We start from the raw sequence: 27007 nt of genomic DNA on the forward strand, positions 1-27007 counted from the left end.
CATCTATAAAATCTATAACATCTATAATTATAGGAAAACTTACTGTAACAAATTATACTGGTGTTATTTACAAGCCCAAAGAAAATGATTTCCTACTTACATTCTGACTAGAGTGGGAACCTGGTAAACTCACGCTGGGGACTGACTCCTTCAGATGCACACGGAGCATCTAGTGCAGATTATATGACAGACATCGCCTCAGAAAGAAGTTTAAATGCTTTGAAATTACTATGATGAAAGTTCTTCTCTAGTCTAAATATAGGACAAAGCATTGTATTACTAAGAAGAGTCAATAGTCTAAAATTTAGAAAGTTTTTGTGAATAGCTGCTGTGGATAAAAAAAATTATAAGAAAGTGTGATGATTTTAATTCAGAATCATTCTAGAAAAGGCATTAGTCTTTTTTTTTCTGTAAATTCCTTCTAAATTGCTTCTTGCCTAAAATCACCTTGTTCTATAGCCAGTGGTTTAGAAAAATCGTTCCTTTTTACGGGGCCTCTAAAAATATATTCTGCTGTACACATGGGAGAGTCTGTAAAGAGAATTTACATTAGAATGAGTCATTATTTTTTAAAGCCCCAATGTATAATCTGTAATGTGTATACACAGAATGATGAAAATGACAAGTTAGATTTCTTTTTGCTACTGATAAATTATTAAAAAGTCAAACTTGTTCAAACAAATGTTTTATTATCGTTTTTATCATTTTCCTCCTAATGGAAAAATGGTCAAATATTAGACACATAGCTTCAACTGGGTCAAATATAGTTGAACTTTTTCTTTTAACCAACTCTACAATTGGTACAGCTTGTCATTGTTGGATCCATTTTTAGATGCCCAGGAATAGATTCTTACTATGAGGGAAATCACACGGTTGGATTCCTGTTACATCTCCAGAGGAGATGCCAGTGTGTGGCTTTACGTGAGATACTGGGGAGGAGGAATATAATTGATTCTGTTTGATGGTAGTCTGGGTTCTTCCCCGGCAGAAAAAGGTATGGAAGTGTGCAGTAATATGTAAGTATATAGTACTTTTTGTCTCAGAATAAGCCTGTGGGATTTCAGTTTGAGGCTTCTGTGAGGAGAATGAAGAATGCCTTCAAAAATCTTAGCCCCTCTTGTTTTTACGTTTTTCCAGCAAAGAACTCAAACTTGGCACTTCTACAAATGCTATTTGTTAGCTGTATGTTGTGATACAACATGTCCTGAATTGAACTAAGGAAACTATCTTTCAGTTCTATAATGTTAATACTCTTTCCCTTTTTCATAGTATTTACCATCCATTACAACACCTCAATCTCAACAGGGTTGATGTATTTTATGGGGACATTTTCTCTCTTAGGTGACTACAGTTGATGATGGATTAGTCCATTCACATGATCTGCACTAATGTTTTATGAGAACTGTGGATATTCTGGGAGCTAGGTAATCAGAAAAGCCCTTTGGCTTCCCTCGAATATCAGGGTGAAACCTTGCCTCTTGGACTGAAAAACTTCTCAGTGAGTCAGAGGAACAGATAATTGTATTTAATCTTATGTAAACCAGCCACCAGGAAACATTTGCTACTTATTCCATAATCCATTCTCCCTACTTCCTTATCACCCTCCATATTGCACCCAAACAGCAAAGTTCATCTAAGAAGAAAACCCTGCCTGCAGTATTTACCTTCTGCTCACATGAGAACATTTGTGTTTGCACGGGGACTATATCCACTTATAAGCCAACACACTAACACTCTGAAAAAAAATTGTATGTTAATGAGCCATTGTCCACACAATAAATACCGTTGTCTTCTCCTTGCAAATAGGGTATGATGGACTCACTGACACCGACCAGGAACTTGTTTTCCATTCGTGCTGGTGGATTTTCACAGATCTATCCATACCTTGCCTTACTTGCCTCGTTGCTGGTGATCTTATAAACAATGTGAGAGGCAGTTAACAGGAGATTGGAATGTAAGACCGGAGTCTTTAATTTGTCCAGATATGTTCTTATTGATGAGGTGATGTACACTGGTAAAATAACAGCTGCATCATTGTTGCTTTTAGGAAATAGAATCATTTACAGTGATCCAGAACAAACCACACCTAACAAGGCTGTGGGAACTGACCACACTCCTCACCAAGCATTTGTAGTCAACCTTTGCTATCTTCTCCATCTTAAATTTATCCTCAGACTCTTTTACTTCTGCCTTGAGAATTCTAGTTTTCTTCTTTTTGTTGCCCTAATGCTCCCTGTATACCTGGTTAGCTTATCCCTTAAACAAAGGATACAGTTGGGGTGGCTGTCCTTTGTAGGCTCAGCTCCTTTCATTACTAAACTAAATCCTGTCTAATTGCACTCACTTCAATTTTGCCATTAGATCTCATTAGCTTGAGATCTAGTTTTCAGAATAATAAATGTCTACTGAACATAAAACAAGAGTACATTTGAGGACCAGGGGTATTTCAGATACAGTGAGTGAACATTGAGACCAATGCCCAGCAATCCTTTTTGACTCTACAACAGTGGTCGTGCTTCCTACTGAAGTTAGAAATTTCTGTTGCTGGTGTCCCACATCAGGACCATATCACAATTTTCCAATGCATGCTTATTCGATGAAATAGAGGTATAATTGAAAAAGGACCACCAGCATCGTGGGCCAGGTAAATTATAGATTAAAAAGGTTTTGGTTGGGGGGGGGGAACCTGGGTGGCTCAGTTGGTTAAGTGTCCAACTCTTGGTTTCAGCTCAGGTCATGATCCCAGGGTTCTGGGATTGAGCCCCACATGGGGCTCTGCACTCAGCGGGGAGTCTGCTCAAGATTCTCTCTCTCCCTCTGCCCCTCCCCCTGTCCATGTGCTCTCTCTCTCTCAAATAAATAAATCTGAAGAAAAAAAAAAAAAAAGGTTTTGGTGGTCTGGCATGGGAGCCCAACCATCATTTTTCTAATTTGACAAGAACACATTTTCCCATTGAAACAGTCAGTTTAATACTCCACCTAATGCCTTTAAGTTAGAAACAGATGGTAACACGTGTGTACAGCAGAGAGGCAGGAGAAGGTCAGAACAAACCCAATACATGAATAGACAAAATCTGTACTGTGTATAAGGATACATTTATTATAGGGATCAGGAATGAGGAAATGTATTTATGGGTTAGCAGAGTTGACCAGGATATAGTGATTCCAGACATACTTTTGGGGAAAATAATGAGTATCTTTTGAGAGAAGGTGACTGAGCAGTAATTCAGAAAAGCCTGACAAACTAACATAGGAAGGATCCCTTTCCAATGCCACAGCATCCAAAGGCTTGGGTTCAAACTTGAAAAAAAAAAAATTATTTTACCGCCCTTGAATGATTAGCCAAAAGCCACAGGAGACTTGATATGATTCCCTGTGAGGAACCATGAACCTTGATGATCTTTTAAAGTCTCTTCCTGTTCCGTAATCTGAATCTTCTTGAAGAGATATTCTAATTATACAGCTAAGAAGATTTAGTAATTGCCTCTTGCTTTTCTAGAGAAAAGCTACTTCAGGAAGTGAAGTCACAATAGACAAACTATTCACCCATAGTCCTTTGTTGGTGCAAAAACTAGTCTAGGCAATTTTACTCCCAATCCGGACTATAGGAACCAAGTTAGGATTGGGTCACAGCGCCCTCTAGCCTGCATGCCTGCATAGCCAGAGGCGGGGTTTTCTAGGATTCTGTAGGAAACCATTAGGCTTTGTTAGTAGGAGATTTTCTTCATACAATATATTCTCTTATCATTTGTTTATGTGATTTATAGACTTCAAAAGTGTCGCTCCCTCTTCAAGTTAAACCACTGTTATTCATTTTAGGGAAATGAATAACACCACACCCAAGACCTCCTCTACTCCACTTATCTAACATTCCTTGGAGTTTTAACTTTTTAAAACCTGACTTTCAGATATTTTGTTCTCATGAAGGAAAGAAGTTTATAGCAAAACATCTTCATATAGATGATGAAGTCACTGAGTATTTTAAGATCACATATTTGGAAAAGTAAATGGACGGGTATGTAATATTAGGTGGAACCATATTGCATTTCTCTAAACCATGTTTGACCTACAAAAATGGCTGTTCTATATGGTTTACCCTAATATTTAAAAGGATAAATAAGAAACGACGAAGAGAACTGGGATCTGGGAGACATATGAGAGGCAGAATTATTTTTTTAGATATATTATTTGAAATCCAAGGATCTCTTCACCATATTTGAAAAGTTAATAAAAACATCTTAAGAGGAGAAAAAAGAAAACTATATGGTCATAAATTTTCCTAGACTGACTTTCTCCTCTTCCCACACTCCTCCCCATACACTTCTCCCTTCTTTGCCAGAGTTGTTTATTAAACTATCTGATGAGCTATTATTTTCAAACTTCTGACAAATAATTTTTAGAAATATAATCTAAGGAAATGTATCATCCGATTACATAAATATACATATCATATGTGTAAGGGTTTTTATTGTTTTAAAATAGTGGAAAATTTAAACAACATAGATGGGAGATTGTATAATAGAATATGATACATGCATCTATTAGAATACTATGTAGGCATTTTTTTTTTTTTTAAGATTTTATTTATTTATTTGAGAGAGAGAGAATGAGAGAGAGAGAGCATGAGGAGGGGAGGGTCAGAGGGAGAAGCAGACTCCCCGCCGAGCAGGGAGCCTGATGTGGGACTCGATCCCGGGACTCCAGGATCATGACCTGAGCTGAAGGCAGTCGCTTAACCAACTGAGTAGGCATTGTTTTTAAATTTACTTTTAGTATGCTTTATAACTTTTTTTTGGATAGCTGGACTTGATGTACTGGTAAAAGGAACTGCTGTAGATAGGCCTTTAGTAATAAGGTATGTGTGTGGGGGAGCGCCTGGGTGGCTCAGTCGTTAAGTGTCTGCCTTCGGCTCCAGTCATGATCCTAGGGTCCTGGGATCGAGCCCTGCATCAAGCTCCCGGCTCCACAGGAAGCCTGCTTCTCCCTTTCCCTCTCCCACTCCCCCTGCTTGTGTTCCCTTTCTCGCTGTGTCTCTCTCTGTCAAATAAATAAATAAAATCTTAAAAAAAAAAAAAAAGGTATGTGTTTGGGGGGAAGCAGTTTATTGTTCTATGATCAGGTCTCAGTCTTCGAGTGAGCCTATGCTTCTGGATTGTAAATGTCAAAGTGTTTCATAGTCTTTTTCTCCCCCTTTGGGTGGGACAGGATGGCTAGAGTGGGCTGGCCTTGGATATTTCCCTTCCCCTACGTGAAAGAATAGAGCTGACTGGAGTGGCTATTTCCCTTCCCCAGGTGAGATAGGCTCTATAATACGCCAGCAGGCTAGGCTCTAGTTAACTAGTTTCTCCTGAGGGCAGGCCTTATTCGGAAGAACAGATGCTTCTGGTCTCTTTCAAAATGGATACTTCTTCCTTCCCAGCCAGAAGCCGGAGGGGAGTTTTCTCCGTGCTCAATCTCCTGGAGGTAAATTTTACAAAATTGTGGAGATCCACTATGATTGAGTCCCCTGGAGTTCTTAACCCTCAGATTTGGATATCCTGAGCCTCCAGCAATTCATCAATTACAGTTCAAGTTTTCTGAGCCTCGTACTGAGGTGGTTTCCACTAAGTGAGTTTCTGCTCTGGTAAGCCATGACTCTCTGTTTGCCGATCAGTCTTTCCCGTCTTGGAGATAGAGATTTGCCCAATGTCCTCTCCTCCCTTATGAATCCAGGGAAAGTTGATGATTTTTCAGTGTGTTTAGCTTTTTACTTGTTAGGATGGCGTGGCTACCGCCAACTTCTTTAAATGCAAAACAATAAATGCCTTGAAATGAGTTTTTGAGAAGACACTGAGGTTCTTCCTAAGGAACATTAAGGGTTATTACAAGAGAAATGGAAGAAGTCTCTAGGGCAAAAGGAGAGCAGAGGAGGGAAGCCAGGGGGTGGGATAAGAAAGGAAGGTAAAATACCAGGAGCCCATGAAAACAGTGGCTCAAGAGAGAGCACCTCGGGCGCCTGGGTGGCTCAGTTGGTTAAGCGACTGCCTTCGGCTCAGGTCATGATCCTGGAGTCCCTGGATCGAGTCCCGCATCGGGCTCCCTGCTCGGCAGGGAGCCTGCTTCTCCCTCTGACCCTCCCCCTTCTCATGTGCTCTCTCTCTCATTCTCTCTGTCTCAGATAAATAAATAAAATCTAAAAAAAAAAAAAAAAAAAGAGAGAGAGAGCACCTCTATACAAGGGCATTGGGTCTGAGGAAATACTGCTGTGAGGTGCCAAGACTCAAATTGGATCAGAGGCCTTGCCAGCCAGAAAACTACCTAGAGTTTCTATGAATGAGAACTTCACATTGCCTATACCCAGGACCTGTTCCTGTCCATCGTGTAATGTGCACTCTGGGAGAACTGTCTTCTCTCTGTACCAGGTTCTCACCAGCTGATTATCCAGCATGACAATGCTCAGTCCATCCACCAGTCTTTGCTTTCTCCTACCTCTTGACAATGTCTTTAGGGCATCTATTAGCCCAAGGGGACCTATTGGTATGGTGGTGGTATGGGAGGGATGGGGCTGACAAACTGACTGTGCTTGAGGACCCTAAGCTTGAGCAACCAGGAGTGGACCCCACTCTTCTGTCTGAATACATTAAAAAAAGATCTGAAAGGAAATATACCAAATTAGTACAGGATATTTTGACCTCTCTGTTGGACAGTTTTTTCCCAATATTGTTCTATGAGATTGTTTTGACTTTGTTTCTAAATATCAGAACTTTAATGACCATTTATAGGCTTATTGTGTTTAAAGAGAGAGAGAGAGACAGACAGACAGACAGACAACAAATCCAAAATGGAGTCACTTGTGCTGGGCCCTTTGTCAGCAAACCAAGACTTAATGTCCAAGTTAATTGTGGTCTCAGCCTTTGCAGGGAATATGACCTTTAACCAGCTAAAGTGGAATCACCTGATCAGCGCTGGTGGGGTAATCTGCAAGATAGACCCCTGCCCTTCCCTGAAAGGAAGGCAACCTTGCCTGAAACAACTTATTTTTTATTAGAAACTTCCTTTTCAGCCCCCTTCTGCCTATAAATCCTTTCATTTAGTTCAGCTCTTCGGAGCTCTTTTCCACTTGCTAGGTGGGATGCTGCCCAACTCATGAATTGTTGAATAAAGCCAATTAGATTTTCAGATTTACTCAGCTGACTTTTGTTTTTTAACAACTGATTTTCAGAGCTAAAATAGATTGTTTCCATTTTTATTTTTATTTTGCTAAAATGATTTTCTTCAAGGAACAGCTTTTATGTGTAAATTCTGTAATGAAGATTTTTATTGATGGCACATAGTACATGACCTTTATTAGGGTGCATTATTACTACTAAGTCCAATTTCTCCAGGTCAAATTTAATTTTTTTAAGAAGATGGAATTCTTCCATTACTTCTAATCAAAATTTTATTGTGTATATAGTTTTAGCAATTTATTTCTCCTAAAGAAAGCCAAAATTTTTCTGGGTTAACATGTGCAGTTATCCCTTCAGCTGGTTTCCTAGCTATTATAATGAAGAAGGGTCCATTCCACCTAGTGTCACAGAAGAAGGCAGGTGCTAAAAAGCAGGGAGATTCAGTGGTGGGAAGATGAAAGAACATCCAAGAGCTTCTATTTTCCCTCATGATGTATGGGGCAAGGAGAACAACTAAAAGTGAAGGAGGAGAAGGATGTGAGTAAGTTTCTGGAGAGAGGAGAGTGTAGGATGTGGTTATTTTGGAGAGAGGAGAAGCTGTAATACATATCAGGCAAATAGGGTAGGATTATTAGTGTTAAGGGCTCATTTGAGATCTGTGGTCATGGATTTTAAGTGAGACCAGGTGTGTATGTTTCTCCCACTATGTTCAGCTGCTTGAATTCAGGAGAATGGCAGACAGTTGAGTTGCCCTTGAGTTGGAGTTTGGCAAGGTGTTGGTGGCTGAGGAAGAAAGCATTGCTCCCATAACTGTCTTTTCTCTCCTACATCATCAAACTTTTACTCGCAGATTTTTTCCTTTGGTATAAAATATCTTTCAGTACCTACCATCCTTAAACAACAACAATCAATACAAAACAAAATACTAAACCAAACCTGTTACTGCACTCCTTTAAAAAGAATCAAGCTACCACCCCTATTTATCTGTTCCCTTCAGAGCTTAACTTCTTAAATGATAGTCTCAGCTCCATTTCCCCACTTTGTATTTTCTCAACCCATTCCAATCCAGCTCCTTTCCATGACTCCACCGACACTGTGTTTATCAGAGAACCAGTGACTGCCATTGTGCAGCGTTAATAGTCCATCCTCTGTCCTCCTCTTGAAACCACCTTCTTGTCTTGGATACCTTGACACAACACATCCCTCTTTTCCACCCCCACCCCCTTTTCATTGGCTGCTCCTTTGAGATCTCTTCCATAAGTTTTAAATTGTTGGAGATCATGTTGTTAGGAATCACTTTTTGTTATCTAATTTATTTTTCATAGGGAATCTTCTTTACTAGCAAGTATTTAAGTATTATTTATATGCCAATGATCTCCATAAATTGATTTTCCAATGTTGAAAAATCCTTGCATTCCTAGATCCACCATTGATAATGATGTAGTGTTATTTTTTTTGTACATTGATGAGTGCAATTTGCTAATTATTTAGGAGTTTTGCAACTGTATTTATCAGTGAGATTACCTATAACTTTTTTTGCATTTGAATTAAATACAATTTTTTTCAAAATAAACCCTATTAAAGAAAAACTATTCTATATTCCAACTAAAACTATTTTAGTAGAACTTTCCTTTCTAGAAACACTAATTAAGGAAGCAAGGCATTTTGTAAAATGTTGTCCTGAACAAGCCACAGTAAAAAATAAATATTTACATAACTTTCACTTCCTCAAAACAGAGGATACTTTCTGTTCCTCAGACTTGGAAACAAGGTAAAGAACAGCCCCTCAGCAACTTTGAGCAAGGAGGTTGCTAAAACAAAACTCAAGCAATTGAGGGGCTCCTCTGTGGCTCAGTTGATTGAGCATCTGACTTTTGGTTTTGGCTCAGGTCATGATCTCAGCGTCATGGGATTGAGCCTCAGGCTCTGCACTCAGCAGCGAGTCTGCTTGGTGTTCTCTCCCTCTGCTCCTCCCCCTGCTCTCTCTCTCTCTCTCTCTCTGTCTAAAATAAGTAAATAAATCAATCTTTAAAACAAACAAACAAACAAAACTCAAGCAGCTGAATATGGACATCTCTTAAAAGAATTTGGGGGAACCTAACAAAGGATCCTAGTTCTTTTTGTGATAACGGATACAAAGGTGAAGTGGCTCCTCCCAAATAGCAGTGATGATAGAGCCTGGCCCAGCCTGGTGCTCACCTATGCTATGTTCCCTGAAAAAATCTGGTACTTCTGCCCAGAGGAGACATTTTCTTTTTAGAGATTCAGTGTCCAGGGAGCTCTTTATGCTAATGATGTGAATGTAGACTCCATGTGAGTATTTTAAGGATTGGAGGCAAAAGTATTTTTCTAACATGGCTGGGCAGAGTTCAGGTATCAAATGGCTCATTTCCAGTTTGTCCTAATCCCTCACCACACATTTGTAGACCTAGGACCACAGACCTCTGCTTCATCATCATAATCACATCTAATGTCTGTCCTAACTTATGATTCATGTTCTGTGCCTGACAACAGTCCCTGCATTTAACAAATAATACCTACACGTAAAACAATCCACTATTACCAGGCATATGGTCACAAAACTTTAGTAATCTTCTGCAGACCAAGCAAATGTTTTAAACCATAACTGGTCATGCATCAAATTCACAGTCAGAAACCCCAAGATCACAAAAATTTACACAATACAAATAAAAGACACACACACACACACTTCTTACAGAACTGTGCTTAGGGAAACTATTTGATGAGTGCCACTAAAGTCCTATTTTGCTAAATACATGCTACTCCAGGTATTTTTGTTTGGAAAATCTATCCCCGTAGGGCACAGCTGTTTATTGGAGGAGGAGAAAAGGAAGAGATGCTTGTGGCAACCGGACAGGTTTTTTTGTTTGTTTGTTTATTTAGGTGTAGTGTTCCATGATTCATTGTTTGCGTGTAACACCCAGTGCTCCATTCAATACATGCCCTCTTTAATACCCATCACCAGGATAACCCATCCCCCCACCCCCCTCTCCTCTAGAACCCTCAGTTTGTTTCTCAAAGTCCACAGTCTCTCGTGGTTCGTCTCCCCCTCTGATTTCCTCCCCTTCATTTTTCCCTTCCAACTATCTTCTTCTTCTTCTTTTTTTTTAACGTATAATGTATTATTTGTTTCAGAGGTACAGGTCTGTGATTCATCAGTCTTACACAATTTTTTTTTTTTAAGATTTTATTTATTTGACAGAGAGACACAGCGAGAGAGGGAACACAAGCAGGGAGAGTGGGAGAGGGAGGGCAGGCTTCCCGCTGAGCAGGGAGCCCAATGTGGGACTCAATCCCAAGACCCTGGGATCATGACCTGAGCCGAAGGCAGATGCTTAATGACTGAACCACCCAGGTGCCCCACTCTTACACAGTTTTAAGGTCTTCTCAAGTTGTATAAAATGGACCTAAAGACACGTTTAAGTGTTGTCAGGATGGAAAGCTGGAGCTGAAATGTGGTAGCAAACCAGTTGCAAAAGCACACAGCAGCTATGCCTTGTGGTCAAACCTGTTCCCAGATAGGCAAAAAAGTTTCAGGACACGTAGCTTGTTGGCCTTGTTCCATATCATTACATAATGTGATCAATCATGTATGAATTTCACAAAAGATTCATATTCTGCTACACCGTTATAGAGGATTTGCTCATACCCCTCCTAAATCCCCCTTCCTAGTCTTTTAAGAGATGCTTACATATTATTCCAACTTGTAGGGAGGTAAAGGGGGGCTGGTCCTTCTTCAGAAGGAATCTGGAGAACTAGGTGGTATGCATGCCGAGGAGTAAGGCTGATTCTCCGAAATACAAGCTTCACTCTGATTAGGAACAACTTGTGAATGTCTCTACCTCTGATAATGACTATCTTCATGATTTATCTTCTGAAAATTTTCTCCAGAGTTGGACGGTGGGCAGCTGGGCAGAACAGGCTGAAGCACAGTGGGCTGAGGTGGCATGGCCCGCAGGACCTAGGATCCCGGGTGTGGCCTGGCAGTGGGGCATGGCACTGCTGGGGGGAACCTGGGCTCAGCAGCACCCCCTGGTCTGCAGCGGTGTCATGGGGCTCCCGTTGCTGCCAAGCAGCAGGGCCTTGAGTGGATGCTGTGGGACTGTGGCCCAACCACCTGCTGCTCTGTGGAGCTGACAGACACGGCCTCTCCAGTGGCACCTTCAGCACCCCACACAGAGGGATTGTAATAATAACGTGCACAATTACCACTAGAGTATACTGTGATTAACTAGCAATTGTAAAGTATTAGGTAAATATCACACACCCATACAAGAGTAGAATAACTGAAATCCAGTCTCTGAGATTTAAGGAAAAAGAAATGGCACTTAATTGTTTTATATATTAATATTTTTCCTCTTAGTTTATAATTTTAGAAGACTTTAAAAATGCCAGATCCATGATCCCAAGTTTTTCAAGTGTGAGGAAGCCTTTATAACAGAGAATATTTTATAGGCCTTTATGTGATTAAGTTTATAACAATTTTTTTCTTAAGTTTTTTATTTTCAGTATAGTTAACATACAGTGTCATCAGTTTCAGGTGTACAATATAATGATTCAACTATTCTATCCATTATCCAGTGCTCATCATGATAAGTGTGCTCTTTAATCCCCATCACTTACTCCATCCAGCCCCCCACCCACTGCCCTTCTGGTAACCATCTGTTTGTTCTCTATAGCTAAGAGTCTGTTTCTTGGTTCGTCTCTCTCTCTCTCTCTTTTTTCCTTTATTTGTTTTGTTTCTTAAATTCCATATATGAGTGAAATCTTATGGTATTCATCTTTCTCTGACTCACTTATTTTGCTTAGCATTATACACTCTAGCTCCATCCATGTTGTTGCAAATGGCAAGATTTCATTCTTTCTTATGGCTGAATAATATTTCATTTTATATATATATATATATATATATATATATACACACACACACACACACACACACCCCACTTCTTTATCCATTCGTCTATTGATGGATACTTGGGCTCCTTCCATAGTTTGGCTATTGTAAATAATGCTGCTATAAAAATAGGGGTGCATATATCCCTTTGAATTCATGTTTTTGTATTTTCTGGGTAAATACCCAATAGTGTGTTTGCTGGATCATTGAGTAGTTTTTTTTGTTTGTTTAGAGAGAGAGATAGATCACAAGCTGGGGGGAGAGGTAGAGGGAGAAGCAGACTCCCTGCCGAGCAGGGAGACCAATGTGGGACTCGATCCCAGGACCCTGGGATCATGACCTGAGCCGAAGGCAGACCCTTAACTGACAGCCACCCAGGTGGCTCTATTTTTAATTTTTGGTGAACCTCCATACTGTTTTCCACAGTGGCTGCACCAGTTTGGATTTCCACCAACAGTGCAAGAGGGTTCTTTTCTCCATATCCTTGCCAACATCTGTTTTCTTGTGTTTTTGATACTAGTCATTTTCACAGGTGTGAGATGATATCTCATTGTGGTTTTGATTTGCATTTTCCTGATGAGGAGTGATGTTGAATATCTTTTCATGTGTCTGTTGGCCATCTGGATGTTGTCTTTGGACAATGTCCGTTCATGTCTTCTGCCCATTTTTAAATTGGATTATTTGTTTTTTTGTGTTGAGATGTAAAATTTCTTTATATATTTTGGATACTAACCCTTTATCAGATATGTCATTTGCAAATATCTTTTCCCACTCTGTAGATTACCTTTTAGTTTTGTTGATTAGTTCCTTTGCTATGGAGAAGCTTTTTATTTTGATGCAATCCCAACATATTTTTGCTTTTATTTCCTTTGCCTCAGGAGACAGATCAAGAAAAAAATGTTGCAACAGCTGATGTCAGAGAAATTACTGCCTGTGCTCTCTTGCAGGATTTTTATGGTTTCATATCTCACCTATGACCCTTAATCCATTTTGAGTTTATTTTTTTGTGTTGAAAGAAATTGGTCCAGTTTCATTCTTTTGCATGTAGCTGTCCAGTTTTCCTAGAGCACCATTTGTTGAAGAGACTTTTTCCCATTGTATATTCTTTCCTCTTTTGTTGAATATTAATTGGCCATATAATTGTTTTCTATTTTCTGGGTTTTCTATTATGTTCTATTAATCTATGTGTCTATTTTTATGCCAGTACCATACTGTTTTGCTTACTACAGTTTTGCAATATAACTTGAAGTCCAGAATTGTAATAGCTCCAGTTTTGTTTTTCTTTTTCAAGATTGTTTTGGCTATTTGGGCTCTTTTGTGGTTCCATACAAATTTTAAGATTGTTTATTCTAGCTCTGTGAAAAATGCTATTGGTACTTAGGTAGGGATTGCATTAAATGTGTAGATTGCTTTGGGTAGTATGGACATTTTAACAGTATTTGTTCTTCCAATCCATGAGCATGGAATGTCTTTCCATTTCTTTATATCATCTTCAATTTCTTTCATCAGTGTTTTATAGTTTTCAGGGTACAGTTCTTTCACCTCTTTGGTTAAGTTTATTCCTAGATATTTTATTGTTTTTGGTGCAATTGTAAATTGAATTGTTTTCTTAATTTCAGTTACCCCTGCTTCATTATTGGTGTATAGGAATACAATGGATTTCTGTACATTGATTTTGTATCCTGCAACTTTATTGAATTCATTAATCAGTAGTAGTAGTTTTTTGGTGGACTCTTGAGGGTTTTCTATATAGAGTATCATGTCATCTGCAAATAGTGAAAGTTTTACTTCTTCCTTAGCAATTTAGATGCCTTTTCTTTTTGTTGTCTAATTGCCGTGGCTAGGACTTCCAGTACTATGTTGAATAAAAGTGGTGAAAGTAAACAGTCTTGTCTTGATCCTGACTTTAGGGGAAAAGCTCTCAGTTTTTCTCCATTGATGTTAGTGGTGGGTTTTTTGCATAAGGCCTTTAGTATGTTGAGGTATATTCCCTCTAAAACTATTTTGTTGAGAATTTTTATCATGAATAGATGTTGTACTTTGTCAAATGCTTTTTCTGCATCTGTTGAAATGATCATACAGTTTTTATCATTTATCTTACTGATGGGACTTATCACATTGTTTTTACAAATATCAAACCACCCTTGCATCCCAGGAATGAATCCCATTTGATTGTGGTGAATGATTTTTTTAATGTATTGTTGGATTCAGTTTGCTAGTATTTTATTGAGGTTTTAGTAGCTATGTTTATCAGAGATATTGGCCTGTAATTCTCTCTCTCTCAATCTCTCTCTCTCTCTCTTTTTTTTTGGTAGTGTCTTTATCTGGTTTTGGTTATCAGGATAATATTGGCCTCATAGAATGAATTCGGAAGCTTTCCTTTCCTTTCTATTTTTTTAGAATAGGTTTAGAAGAATAGGTATTAACTCTTCTTTAAATGTTTGATAGAATTCACCTGTGAAGCTATCTGGTTCTGGACTTTTGTTTATTGGGAGTTGATTACTGATTCAGTTTCTTTACTGGCTACCAGTCTGTTTGAATTTTCTATTCCCTCCTGTTTCAATTTTGGAAGGTTATATGTTTCTATGAATTTATCCATTTCTTCTAGGTTGTCCAACTGTTGGCATATAATTTTTCATAATATTCTCTTAGAATTGTTTGTATTTCTGTGGTGTTGGTTATTATTTCTCCTCTTTGTGGTTTTATTTGGGTTCTCTCTCTCTTTTTTGATGAGACTGGCTAAAGGTTTATCAATTTTGTTGATCCTTTCAAAGAACCAGCTCTGCTTTCATTAAACTCTTTTATTGTTTTTTAGTTTCTGTATCATTTCTTTCTGTTCTAATCTTTATTATCTCCTTCCTTCAGTTGGTTTGGGGTTTTGTTCTTCTTTTTCTAGCTCCTTTGGGTGTAAGATTAGGTTGTTTGAGATTTTTCTTACTTCTTGAGGTAGGCCTGTATTGCTACAAACTTCCCTCTTAGAAATGCTTTTGCTGTATCCCAAAGATTTTGGACCACTGTGTTTTCACTTTCATTTGTTTCCATGTAATTTTTAATTTTTTTTTTTGATTTCTCAGTTGACCCATTCATTGTGTAGTAGCATGTTATTTATCCTTCATGTATTTGTGCTCTTTCCAGATTTTTTTCTTGTGGTCAATTTCTAATTTCATAGCACTGCGGTTGGAAAAGAAGCATGGTATGACTTCAGTCTTCTTAAATTTATTGAGACTTGTTTTGTGGGCTAATATGTGATCTATTCTGAAGAAAATTCCATGTGTACTTGAAAAGAATGTGTATTCTGTTGTTTTAGGATGGAATGTTCTGAATATACCTTTTAAGTCCATCTGGTCCAGTGTGTCATTCAAAGCCACTATTTTCTTGTTGAAATGTTTGGATTATCCATCGATGTAAGTGGGGTGTTAAAGTCCTCTACTATTACTGTTTTTCTATTAATTAGTTCCTTTTATTAACTGTTTTATGTATCTGGGTGCTCCCATATTAGGTGCATAAATATTTACAATTGTTATATCCTCTTGTTGTATTGTCCCCTTTATTATATAGGTCCTTCTGTGTCTTCTATTACAGTCTTTGTTTTAAAGTCCTTGTCCAATATAAGTATTGCTACCCTGGCTTTCTTTTGACATCCATTTGCATGATTATGTTTCTCCATCCCCTTACTTTCAAGCTTCAGTGACTTTAGGTCTTAAATGAGTCTCTTGTAGGCAGCATATAGACAGATCTTCATTTTTTATCCACTCTGTCACCCTATATCTTTTGATTGGAGCATTTAGTTCATTTTCATTCAAAGTAATTATTGATATATATGTATTTATTGCCATGTTATTACCTGTTTTGTAGTTGTTTTGTACTTTTTCTCTGATCCTTTGTTGCTCTCTTTCATGGTTTGCAGCATTTATAAATGGTATACTTGGATTTCTTTCTCTTTATTCTTTGCATATCTATTACTGGTTTTTGATTTGTGGTTGCCATTAGGTTTGTATATAACATCTTCTGCATATAGCAGTGTATATTAAGTGTATTGTTGCTTAAGTTTGAATCCAGTCTTTACTCCCCTTCCCCCCCCCCCCACACACACTTTTTAGGTATATGGCATTGTCATATTTTACATCTTTTTATTTTATGACTCCCTTGACTAATTTTTATAGGTACACTTACTTTTACTACTTTCGTGTTCTTTTACTTTTCATATTCCCACTAGTGGTCTTTCCACTCAGAGTTCTCTTTAATATTTCTTATAGGACTTTTTTAGTGGTCATGAACTGCTTTAACTTTTGTTTGTCTGAGAAACTCTTTATCTCTCCTTCTATTCTGAATCAGAGCTTTGCTGAATAGAGTATTCTTGGTTGCAGATTTTTCCCTTCCACCACTTTGAATATATACTGACACTCTTGGCCAGCAAAGTTTCTGTTGAAAAATCCACTGATATCTTTATGGGGTTTCCCCATTAGTAGGTAACTGACTTCTTTTCTCTTGCTACTTTTAACATTTTTTTTGTTTATCACGACTTTTTTGCCATTTTAATTACTATGTGTCTTGGTGTGGACCTCTTTGGGTTGATTTAGGAGGGGGTAGTCTCTGTGCCTCCTGGATCTGGATTTCTGTTTCCTTCCCCAGATTAGAGAAGTTTTCAGCTATTTCTGCAAATAAATTTTCTGCTCCTCTTTCTCTGTCTTCTTCTGGGATCCCTATAATGTGAATGTTATTGTGCTTGATGGAGTCACTGAGTTCCCTAAGACTATTCTTAATTTGCATGATTTTTTTCCTCTCACTTTTTTCAGCTTGGTTACTTTCCATTACTCTGTCTCTCAGGTTATTAATTCGTTCCCCTGCTTCATCTACCCTGCTATTTATACCATATTTTTAATTTTATTTATTGTGTTCTTCATCTCTGATTTTTTTTTTTTAATCTCCTTGTTAGGGTTTCACTGATGTCCTCCACTTTTTTCTCAGGTCCAGTAAGTATCTTTATGATCATTACTTTAAATTCTCTATCAAGCATATTATATCTGTTTTGCTTATGTCTCTTGCTGTGGTTTGGTCCTGTTCTTTTATTTGGGACATATTTCTCTGTCTCCTCATTTTGTCTAACTCTCTGTGTCTGTTTCTGTGTGTTAGGAAAGTCAGCTACCTCTCCAGATCTTGAAGATAATGACCTTATGAAGAAGAGGTCCTGTAGTGCCCTGCAGTTTAGTGTCCCCTGTTCCCCAGGGCCTGGGGCTTCAGGGAGTGTCTCCTATGTGTGTTGCATGTGCTCTGCTATTGAGTCCTGGCCTCTTTTTCCTTTGGTCCAGTTGTCTGCAGAGGCTCTCTTTGCCTGTCGTGGGCAGCGTTTAGTCCCCAGCAGGGGTGTGGCATGTTTTAACAAGGTGTGTGCTGTTTTGCTTGTGAAATAAGACCTGCCATCATCGGAACTGAGGTCTCATAAAATGCACAAGTCTTGAAAGGAGGTGTTGGTGGGGTTTATGCTGGTCTTCTGGGGGAGGGGGCATATGGCACTGGAACTGAGGCAAGCGTGACTGGGAAAGGTGGATCCTCCCAAACATAGGGGCTAAGCTTAGTGTAAGCAAGTTAGGTAATAAGTGTTGTTGCAGTGGCCCTTGGTTTATGCTGGGGGGCAGGGGATGGAAATGGCCCCTGCCAGCCCCTTTGTGGAGGGGACTCTCTGTAATCCTTGCCTCTCCAGGTCACACTCTGAGATGAGTAAATCACTCTCCATCCAGTCAGCCCCAAGCATTTTTCGAATTGCTGGTTCTAAACTGTATCTGCAAGGGCTGTTTGTTATGCTCTCTCCTTAATGGAGGGGACTCTGCTTCCTAATGCCCTCCAGGTTTTCCCAGAGCCACCCACTGATTTTTATAATTCCAGGCTTTAAGTCCTGCTGGTTGTAAGAATTAACAAAATTCAGCCCCTCTCACTTTCAAAGACAAATGTTTTGGGGATTCATCTTCCCTGTGCAGGCTCCCTATAATGAGTATTCTTTTAATGAGAAAATACACATAAAAAGGTATACTGATGCATTAATATATTGAAGTAAACCTGTTTTTTATTAGTCCTGGGCTGTGTGTGGTGTTGTGGTGAGAACATGAGCTCTAGAGCCAGATTGCCTATGTTCTAATCCTGCTCCCTCACTTCCTAGTGTGTAACAAAAGTAATCTCTACATATCTCAGCTTTCTAATACTTAAAATGGCAAGTAATAGTGCTTATTTCATAAAGTTGATGATGGTTCATTGATATCTGACATGAAAAGCCCTTAGAAGACTACCTGGCACATAGCTATTCATTTGAAAAATAACACACATATTTATATTGGACTCGTTTTTTAGTTAACATGTAATGAATGTCCACTGGACTGTGAAGCTTGAAGACTAAGAATAAAGTCCTAGAGGGCAGGGGCTGTGTCTATACCACTGATCTGCATCTTCAGCACTAAGCATGGTGCCTGGCAAGTAGTGAATGCCTGAGTGAATGAATTCAGACAGATTTGGGTTCCAGTCATAGCTTTGCCATTTATAAAGCAGCTGTCTAAGTTACCTGACCTCTCAGCTATAAAATGAGGGTAACTTCATAGGTTTGTTGTGAGGATAAAGTATGCATGTAAAGTACTTTAGTACCTGCAACATACTGCATCAGAAATGTTTGCTATTAGCAGGAATTCAAATGCTGACAAATACGGAATTGAGAGTTTGAGATGTTAAACTGTCTATGCCAGCCTATTCAACTGTCTGTCAAATCTATAGCTGGAAACCCCTGCCCAGGAAAGCAGCCTGTATCACATCCATTTCCTCACTTCCTCCTCTTCCTCCTGCTAACCTAACCCTCCAAAATAAGTTTCTACATCTTTTGATTGCTCTAGTGTGGAAGGCACTGTTGGATGGCTACCCAACAGTTATTCCTTTCTTTCTTGCTCTCAGGGCTCCAGTTTGTTTGGAACAAGGGGATAGATTAGATTTTTGTTCCCAGTCCTTCATTCCCTCTCTAATGGAATTATACATCTACACTTTTTGGTATCTGACTTTGTAGCATTTTCCACTGGAGTAGGCAGAGTATATATCCTTGCTCAGTTTGTGTTGGAATTGGCCAGGTAATTTGTTTGGCAAATGGAGTGTTACTGTACATGACATGAGCAGAGACTCTAAATGTGTTTGTGTGATTTTATCTGGCTTCTTGTGCACTTGCCATTTGCCATGAGACTACGCCACGGTTGTCAATAGTGCCAGAATGAGAATATGCATCGGGCAAACATGAAAACACACACAGTCCTGTATCCAAGCCCAGTTGATCCCAGCCAAACATAGGAGAATCACAGATGGCCTACATGCCTGTAAGTGAGGAACAAATGCTTGTTCTTATAAACCACTAAGATTTGGGGGGTTGCTTATTATGAAACATTATCATAGCGAAAGCTGGCTAATATAGGCACTAGTCTGCCCACCTCCAGAAGATGAATCATAATTCATATAAGCTAATCCTGTAGTTCTTTTCCATACAAGAGAACTTTCCAGATTCATTTGGAGCTAAAGGTGGCCAAATGACCCAGTATTGGCCAGTGAAATATATGATGGTATCTTCTGGGGACTTCTGAGAAATCTTTTGCTTTTATGGTAAAAGGCATTGTAGGGGCTGAAAGCAGTCTTTCCCTCTTCTCTCTTGCTTGAAATTTCAGTGGGCATTTTGAGACCATACTTTGAAAACACAAAGATGAATAACTAACAGCTATGGATGATGGAGCAAACAAATAGAAAGTCTAGGCTCCTGATGACATGGCTTAGTGGTTGACCAATACCAACAACCACCTATCTTTACACTTCTTATTTAGTCAGATGTTTTGCTTGCTTTCTAAGCTATTCCTAACCTACTATAGCTGAAATATGTCAGTTTCATCATCTTAGTTACTATTTCTCTGAGGTGAGTGATGAAAAAGAAAAGGGAGCTGTGTAATCACAAGTCTCCGCACATAAACCTTAGGAAATCTTGTTGGGTTATTAGAGCCTGATGTCTGTGTGTAGTCTTGGTTTGTTTGTTTTTCCTGTGTTGCCTCGTTGTCAAATGTTTGTAATAATGATGAACAATTAGCTTATGGTTACTTTTAACCAAAAACGTGGTGGGGACTGATTTGGATACAGAAAAGTACATCCTGGCCAACACTGAAAACCACTATGTCAAATGGTGATTTCTGGAAAGGGAGCTGTGTCAACTGTAGAGTCACAGTAAGAGCATCTCTTAGAGGGTTGCCAGGGAGTGAGCTGCCAAAGGTATTCAAGAAATGTGTGATGTGTGCAATACCACCAACTTCAACTTGCACTGCGTGTATCCTCAGTGTAAATTTGGAGTATGTGTGGATTGCTACCAAATGAAGAGCAAAAATTGCCAACAGGGTGCTACCTACTTTTCCTTGGCTAGGATGAGTGAAGAGTCAAGTACGTGAACCAAGGAACTTGATGAATACACAGATAATTCTTGGAAAAGTTATCTATAATGTTGGAGACTTCATTTTGTAAGAGCAAAAAGTGGGATAAAGGCAAATTGACCTTGTTAAAACAGGTAATTCAAGCTCTTTCCAAAGCCAGCCTCAGAGACATAAAGCAGACTCCTTTACTTTGAGAAAAACCTGTTCTTGATGCTGCACTCCTGTAAAATCCCTCAGTGGGAGCCAGCAGCTATGGGTAAGAGTGCAGCCTCCAAGCCAGCCAAGAGCATAAAGTTGACCTGTCCAACCAGCACTCTTCCTTTAAATCGGCCAGCAGACTTTACCAGAGAGAATGTCAATAAGGAAAACAAAGACAAAATGGACACAAGAATACACAAAAAATCCTTGATATCCTTGCTTCTTTGGTAGAAAATAAGACTTGCTCTGATTTATGTAAGAACCTCAAGGAATGATGAGAAGAACAAAATTCTGATACTCCTCACTATTGGCTGTGTGGTAATTACTTACTGTGCTTGCAAGATCCCAACGATAAGAGGAACTGGAATGTATTCAGGGAGTACTGGACACAGGGTAACCAGTAATGGTGTCTGGATGCATTATAAATTGAACACTGAATTTTTAAAACCTGACACTTTCATCAAAGAATTTGGTGACCAGTAAGTTGATTTAGTTAATTGTGGGACTGTCTTAGTCTATTTGGGCTGCTATTACAAAATACCATACATTGGATAGCTTAAAAAGCAAGCATTTATTTTGCATAATTCAGGAGACTGAGAAGTCCAAGATCAAGATGCTGAAAGATTTGGTGTCTGGTGAGGGCCACTTCTTGGTTCATAGACAACTGTATTCTTGCTGTGTCCTTACAGGACAGAGGCAAGGGAACTTTCTGGGGTCTCTTTTATAAGGGCATTAATGAATTAATAAGGGCAAAGCCTAATCAACTCCCAAAGACCCCACCTCAAAATACCATCACATAGGGGGATTAGATTAAAAAAATGAATTTTGGGGGGACACATTCAGTCTATATCAAGGACCAATGAAATCATCACTGAAGTCACAACAGGAGACTTTTGAGATGGATTTGAAGGAGTTCCACATTTCTTGAAAAATGAAAAGGAATTAGCAATGATGAAACTTAAGGACTGCCTACCAGGAAGAAATTTTAGAGATATGCTTTCTGGGTTTGATGATCTGATGGCCAACATTCCATTGCTTGAATATACAAGATGAGACGGTGAACTGTATTTTGTTTCTAGGTTACCAAAATACTTTGGCCAGATTGAGGTCCCAAGATGTGTAATGCTTGTAGACAAATTACTTTGGAAGACCAAAAATATGGAGTGACATCTGCTGAGACGTATCTGGTGCAGCTGATGTCATGGTCTATGTGGGAATTTCAAAAGGACAGTGTGACTGAGAAGTCCTTAAAACTGTCTAAGATGGAAATTTTCATGAACTCACAATAAAGCAATTTATTGAAAGAAAAGAGAAGCCTAGAGCATTCTGGTACATACATACCAGATATGTATATTTGAGAAGACACAGAGAAGATATGAGTGTTTCTTTAAAAGTTATCAAAAAGCAAGCTCAGGAAAACCCAGTAACAATAACCTCACTAATCAGATCTGGTGTTTAGACCCATCACTATGAAAGCATCTTCATCAAAAGTATAAAGTTGAAGGCTGGGCAATTGAAAGTTGCCAGAGGGGCACCTGGGTGGCTCAGTCGGTTAAGCATCTGCCTTTGGCTCAGGTCATGACCCTGGCATCAGGGTCTCTGCTCAGTGGGGAGCCTGCTTCTCCCTTTCCCTCTGCTGCTCCCCCTGCTTGAGCTCTCTCTCTCTCTCAAATAAATAAAATCTTAAAAAAAAATTTACTAGAGATATGGTAAATATCCCCGTAGGAATACCATATTAGGTTCGTAACTTATTTAACTGATCAAGTGGCTGATGATTTTCTTTCTAGCATGTTATACAATGTTTCTGGTTTACTCAGGAATTCTGTCGTCTGTCACAGACTTATACCAGTCATGAAGATAAATTACAGGTGAAGAATGTTATCTACCACGCAGCAATACTAAAAGCCAGCAAATCCAGTTTCAGCAAACCCTAAAGGTCCCAGAGATGCTGTTACCCCTGCACAATGGAAGTAATTTATTGGTAGCTGTCAAAACTCTTCAGGCAGGGGTGCCTGGGTAGCTCAGTCAGTTAAGCATCTGCTCAGGTCATGATCCCAGGGTCCTGGGATTGAGTCCCATATTGGGCTCCCTGCTCAGCAGGGAGTCTGTTTCTCCCTCTGCCCTTCCCTCCTGCTCATGCTTTCTCTCTCTCTCTCAGGTAAATAAATAAAATTAAAAAAACTTTAAAAAAAGAAAAAAAACTCTTCAGGCAGGATTCCTGTGGATTTTAAGAATCAAGTTACTTCATTTTTAAAAAGTCATACCTGACTTTTGAGGGTACTCTAATAATGTGTATTTCTAGTGTTGACAGACACTAAATGTGTATGTGTAGTAAATATTTACAGAACATGCATCCTTAAACTGTGACTTCTCACCCAGGGCAGAGATTTGCAACCTGCAAAATCAAAACCTCTTACCAGCTTTGGAGCAATTCCTACAGTTATTTCAAAGCTACTTATTTGGATAGTTTAGACAAAATGCATCTATAACTATCAGGAATCACCTTGCAGTTTATTTGGGTTGAATTTTGTTTCATGTTTGTCTAAGTACCCCTTCCTCTGTCCTTTAAGATTCAGAAGAGCAATGGAGGAAATCAACAGCTAATGATGGAGTTTTTATTATATTGCATAGGATTGACATTATATAGTAGAAATCAACTACTATAAAATTCTGGTGGTTAATAATCTTTTTTTAAATAAAGTTTTTTACTTAAATGAAGCTTTGCTGGTTTTAAGTGTTAAGCATTTTGCACTATTTATATAATTTTTTAAAAAGCTTGCAAAATACCTTTGCTAAAATAAAAGTAATGTAACATTAAACCATGTAAGGCAAAAAATAATAGATTTAAAAGAGAAATAGATGAATTCATTATCATGATTTGAGACTTCAACACCCCTCTGTCAGAATTGACAGAGCCAGCAGGCAAAAATTAGCAAGGACATAGTTGAATTCAACATCATCATCAATCAACTGGATACAATCAACATCTACAGGCCACTTTATCCAACAACAGCAAACTACATATTCTTTTTAAGCTCACACAGAACATTCAGCAAGGTAGACTACATTCTGGACATAAAACACCTTAACAAATTAAAAGAATAGAAATCAAACAATATCTTCTCTTAGACCACAAATGAGCTAACTAGAAACCAATAACAGAAAGATAATAGGAAAATCCTCAAATAGTGGAAATTAAACAACACACTTTTATTTTTTTATTTTTTAAATATTTTATTGTTGCGAGAAAGAGTGAGTGCACAAGAACAAGCATGAGCTGGGTGGCGGGGGGTGGGGGGCGCCAGGGGAGAGGGAGAAAAATATTCCCCACTGAGCAGGGAGCCTGATGCTGGACTCCATCACAGGACCCTGGGATCATGACCTGAACCAAAGGCAGACGCTTAGCTGACTGAGCCACCCAGGTACCCTAAACAACACACTTTTAAATAACACATTGGTCAAAGAAGATATCTCTAGAGAAATTAAAAAAATACCTTCAGGGTGCCTGGGTGGCTCAGTTGGCTAACTGCCTTCAGCTCAGGTCATGATCCCAGGGTCCTGAGATCGAGCTCTCCATCAGTCTCCCTGCTCAGTGAGGAGCCTGCTTCTCCCTTTCCTGCTCCCCCTGCTTGTGTGTGTGCTCTCTCTCTCTGTCAAATAAATAAAATCTTAAAAAAAAAAAAAACCTTCAACTACATGAAAATGAAAACACAACTTATCAAAATATATGGGATGCAATGAAAACACTTAGAGGGGAATTTATAGCATTGAATACATATATTAGAAAAGAAGAAATTTCTACAATAAATAATCTAAATTTCCACCTTAGGAAACTAGAAAAATAAGAACAAATTAAATCCAAAGTAAGCAGAAGAAAAGAAATAATAAGAATTAGAACAGGAATCAATGAAATGGAAAGCAAGCAGAAAATTAATGAAACCAAAAGCTGTTTCTTTGAAACAATGAATGAAATAAGCCTCTAGTCAGGCTAATAAAAACAGGACACAAATTATTGATATCAAAAATGAAAAGAGGACATCATTATAGATTCCATGGACATCAAAAGGATAATCAAGGAATAGTATGGACAACTTGATGGCCCACAGATGTGATAACTTAGATTAAATGGATCAATTCCTTGAAAGACACCATCTGCTAAAATTCACACAAAAATAAATAGGTGAAACAAATAGACCTATATCTATTAAAGAAATTGAGTCAATAATTAATAGACTTCCAAAACAGAAAATATCAGGTACATTGGTGAATTCTACCAAATATTTAAGGAAGAAATTTTTACCAATTCTCTGCAGTGTTTTTCAGAGGAGAGGAGCAGAGGCATACTTCCTAACTTGTTCTACGAGGCCAGGATTACCCTAATACCAAAATACATTGCAAGAAAATAAAACTACAGATGAATGAATATCTCTTATGAACAAAGATGTAAAAATCTTCAACAAATTATTAGCAAATCAAATCCAATGATGTATAAAAAGAATTATATACCACCGCCAAGTGGGATTTATCTCAGGTATGCAAGGCTGGTTCAACATTTGAAAATCAATTAATATAATCCATCACATCAATAGGCTAAAAGAGAACAATGTAATGATTGTATTAATAGATGCAGAAAAAGCATTTGACAAAATCAAACACTAATTTATGATAAAAACTCAGTAAACTAAATATAGGGAAATCTTTCCCAACTTGATAAAGAATAAAAAACAAAACAAAACAAAACAAAAAAACAAAAGCAAACAAAAAAACAACCAAAAAAAAAAAAAAACAAAAACACTTACAGCTAACATCATACTTAATGGTGAGAAACTTGAAACTTTCCCACTAAGATCAGGTACAAGGCAAGGATGTCTCCTTTAATCATTCCTTTTCAACACTGTACTGGATGTTCTAGCAAATGCAACAAGACAAGAAAAGGAAATAGAAGATGTACAGATGGGGAAGGAAGACACAAAACTGTCTTTGTTCACAGATGACATGATTGTCTATGTAGAAGATCTGAAAGAATCAACAAAAAGCTCCTGAAACTAATAAGCAATTTTATCAAGTTTGCAGGATCCAAGGTTAATATACAAAAATCAATCATTTTCCTATACACCAGCAATGACCAAGTAGAATTTGAAATTAAATTTCAAATTTACCTAATACCATTTAGTATTCAAAAAAATGAAATACTTAGGTATAAATGTGACAAAATATGCACAAGACTTATATGAAGAAAACTACAAAATTATGAAAAAATCAAAGAACTAAATAGTCTATGTTTATGGATAGAAAGACTCAGTATTGTTATGGTGTCCATTCTTCTCAATTTGATCTGTAGATTCAATGCAATCCCAATTAAAATCCCAGCTAGTTATTGTGTAATTATCAACACACTTATTCTAAAATGTATATGAGGAGGCAAAGGCCCAAAATAGCCCACACAATATTGAAGGAGACCAAAGTTGAAGGACTGACACTACCCAACTTCTAGACTTACTATAAAGCTACATTAATTAAGACTGTGTGGTATTGGTTAAAGAACAGACAAATAGAACAGTGGAACAGAATAGAGAGCCAAGAAATAGAAAAATAATATCAACTCGGGCGCCTGGGTGGCTCAGTTGGTTAAGCGACTGCCTTCGGCTCAGGTCATGATCCTGGAGTTCCGGGATCAAGTCCCGCATCGGGCTCCCTGCTCAGCGGGGAGTCTGCTTCTCCCTCTGACCCTCCTCCCTCTCATGCGCTCTGTCTCTCATTCTCTGTCTCTCAAATAAATAAATAAAATCTTTAAAAAAAAAAAAATAATGTCAACTCATCCTTGACAAAAGAGATAGTCTTTTCAATAAATTGTGCTGGAACTTATGGAATTTCCATAAGCAAAAAAAAAAAAAAATCTAGACACAGACCTTATGCCCCTCACAAAATTAACTCAAAATGGATCGCAGGCTTAAGTGTGAAATGCAAAATTATAAAACTCCTAGAAGATCACATAGGAGAAAACCTAGATGACCTTGGGTATAGTAATGACTATTTAGATACAACACTGAAGGCACAATCTATGAAAAAAGAATTGATAAATTGGATTTATTAAAATTAAAAACTTGTGCTCTTCGAAAGACCACGGCAAGAGAATGAGAAAGCAACTCTTAGGAGAAAAATATTTGCAAAAGACACATCTGATAAAGGATTGTTATCCAAAATATAAAAGAACTCTTAAAAACCAACCATAAGAGAACAACCTGATTAAAAAAGCCAAAGAATTAAACAGACACCTCATCAAAGAAGATATTCTGATTACAGATAAGCATGTGAAA

The 27007-nt window shown here is 38.3% G+C and overlaps 2 pseudogenes; one reads left to right on the forward strand and one right to left on the reverse strand.

Moving 5' to 3' along the window:
- Positions 1–10702: 10702 nt before the first annotated feature.
- Positions 10703–18705, reverse strand: LOC116637823 (annotated as a pseudogene).
- Positions 18706–18717: 12 nt separating this feature from the next.
- LOC116638499 lies at positions 18718–22624 on the forward strand (annotated as a pseudogene).
- Positions 22625–27007: the final 4383 nt, after the last annotated feature.

This window comes from Phoca vitulina, unplaced genomic scaffold (genome assembly GCF_004348235.1).
Source record: "Phoca vitulina isolate PV1807 unplaced genomic scaffold, GSC_HSeal_1.0 scaffold1, whole genome shotgun sequence".
Taxonomy (NCBI): Eukaryota; Metazoa; Chordata; class Mammalia; order Carnivora; family Phocidae; genus Phoca; species Phoca vitulina.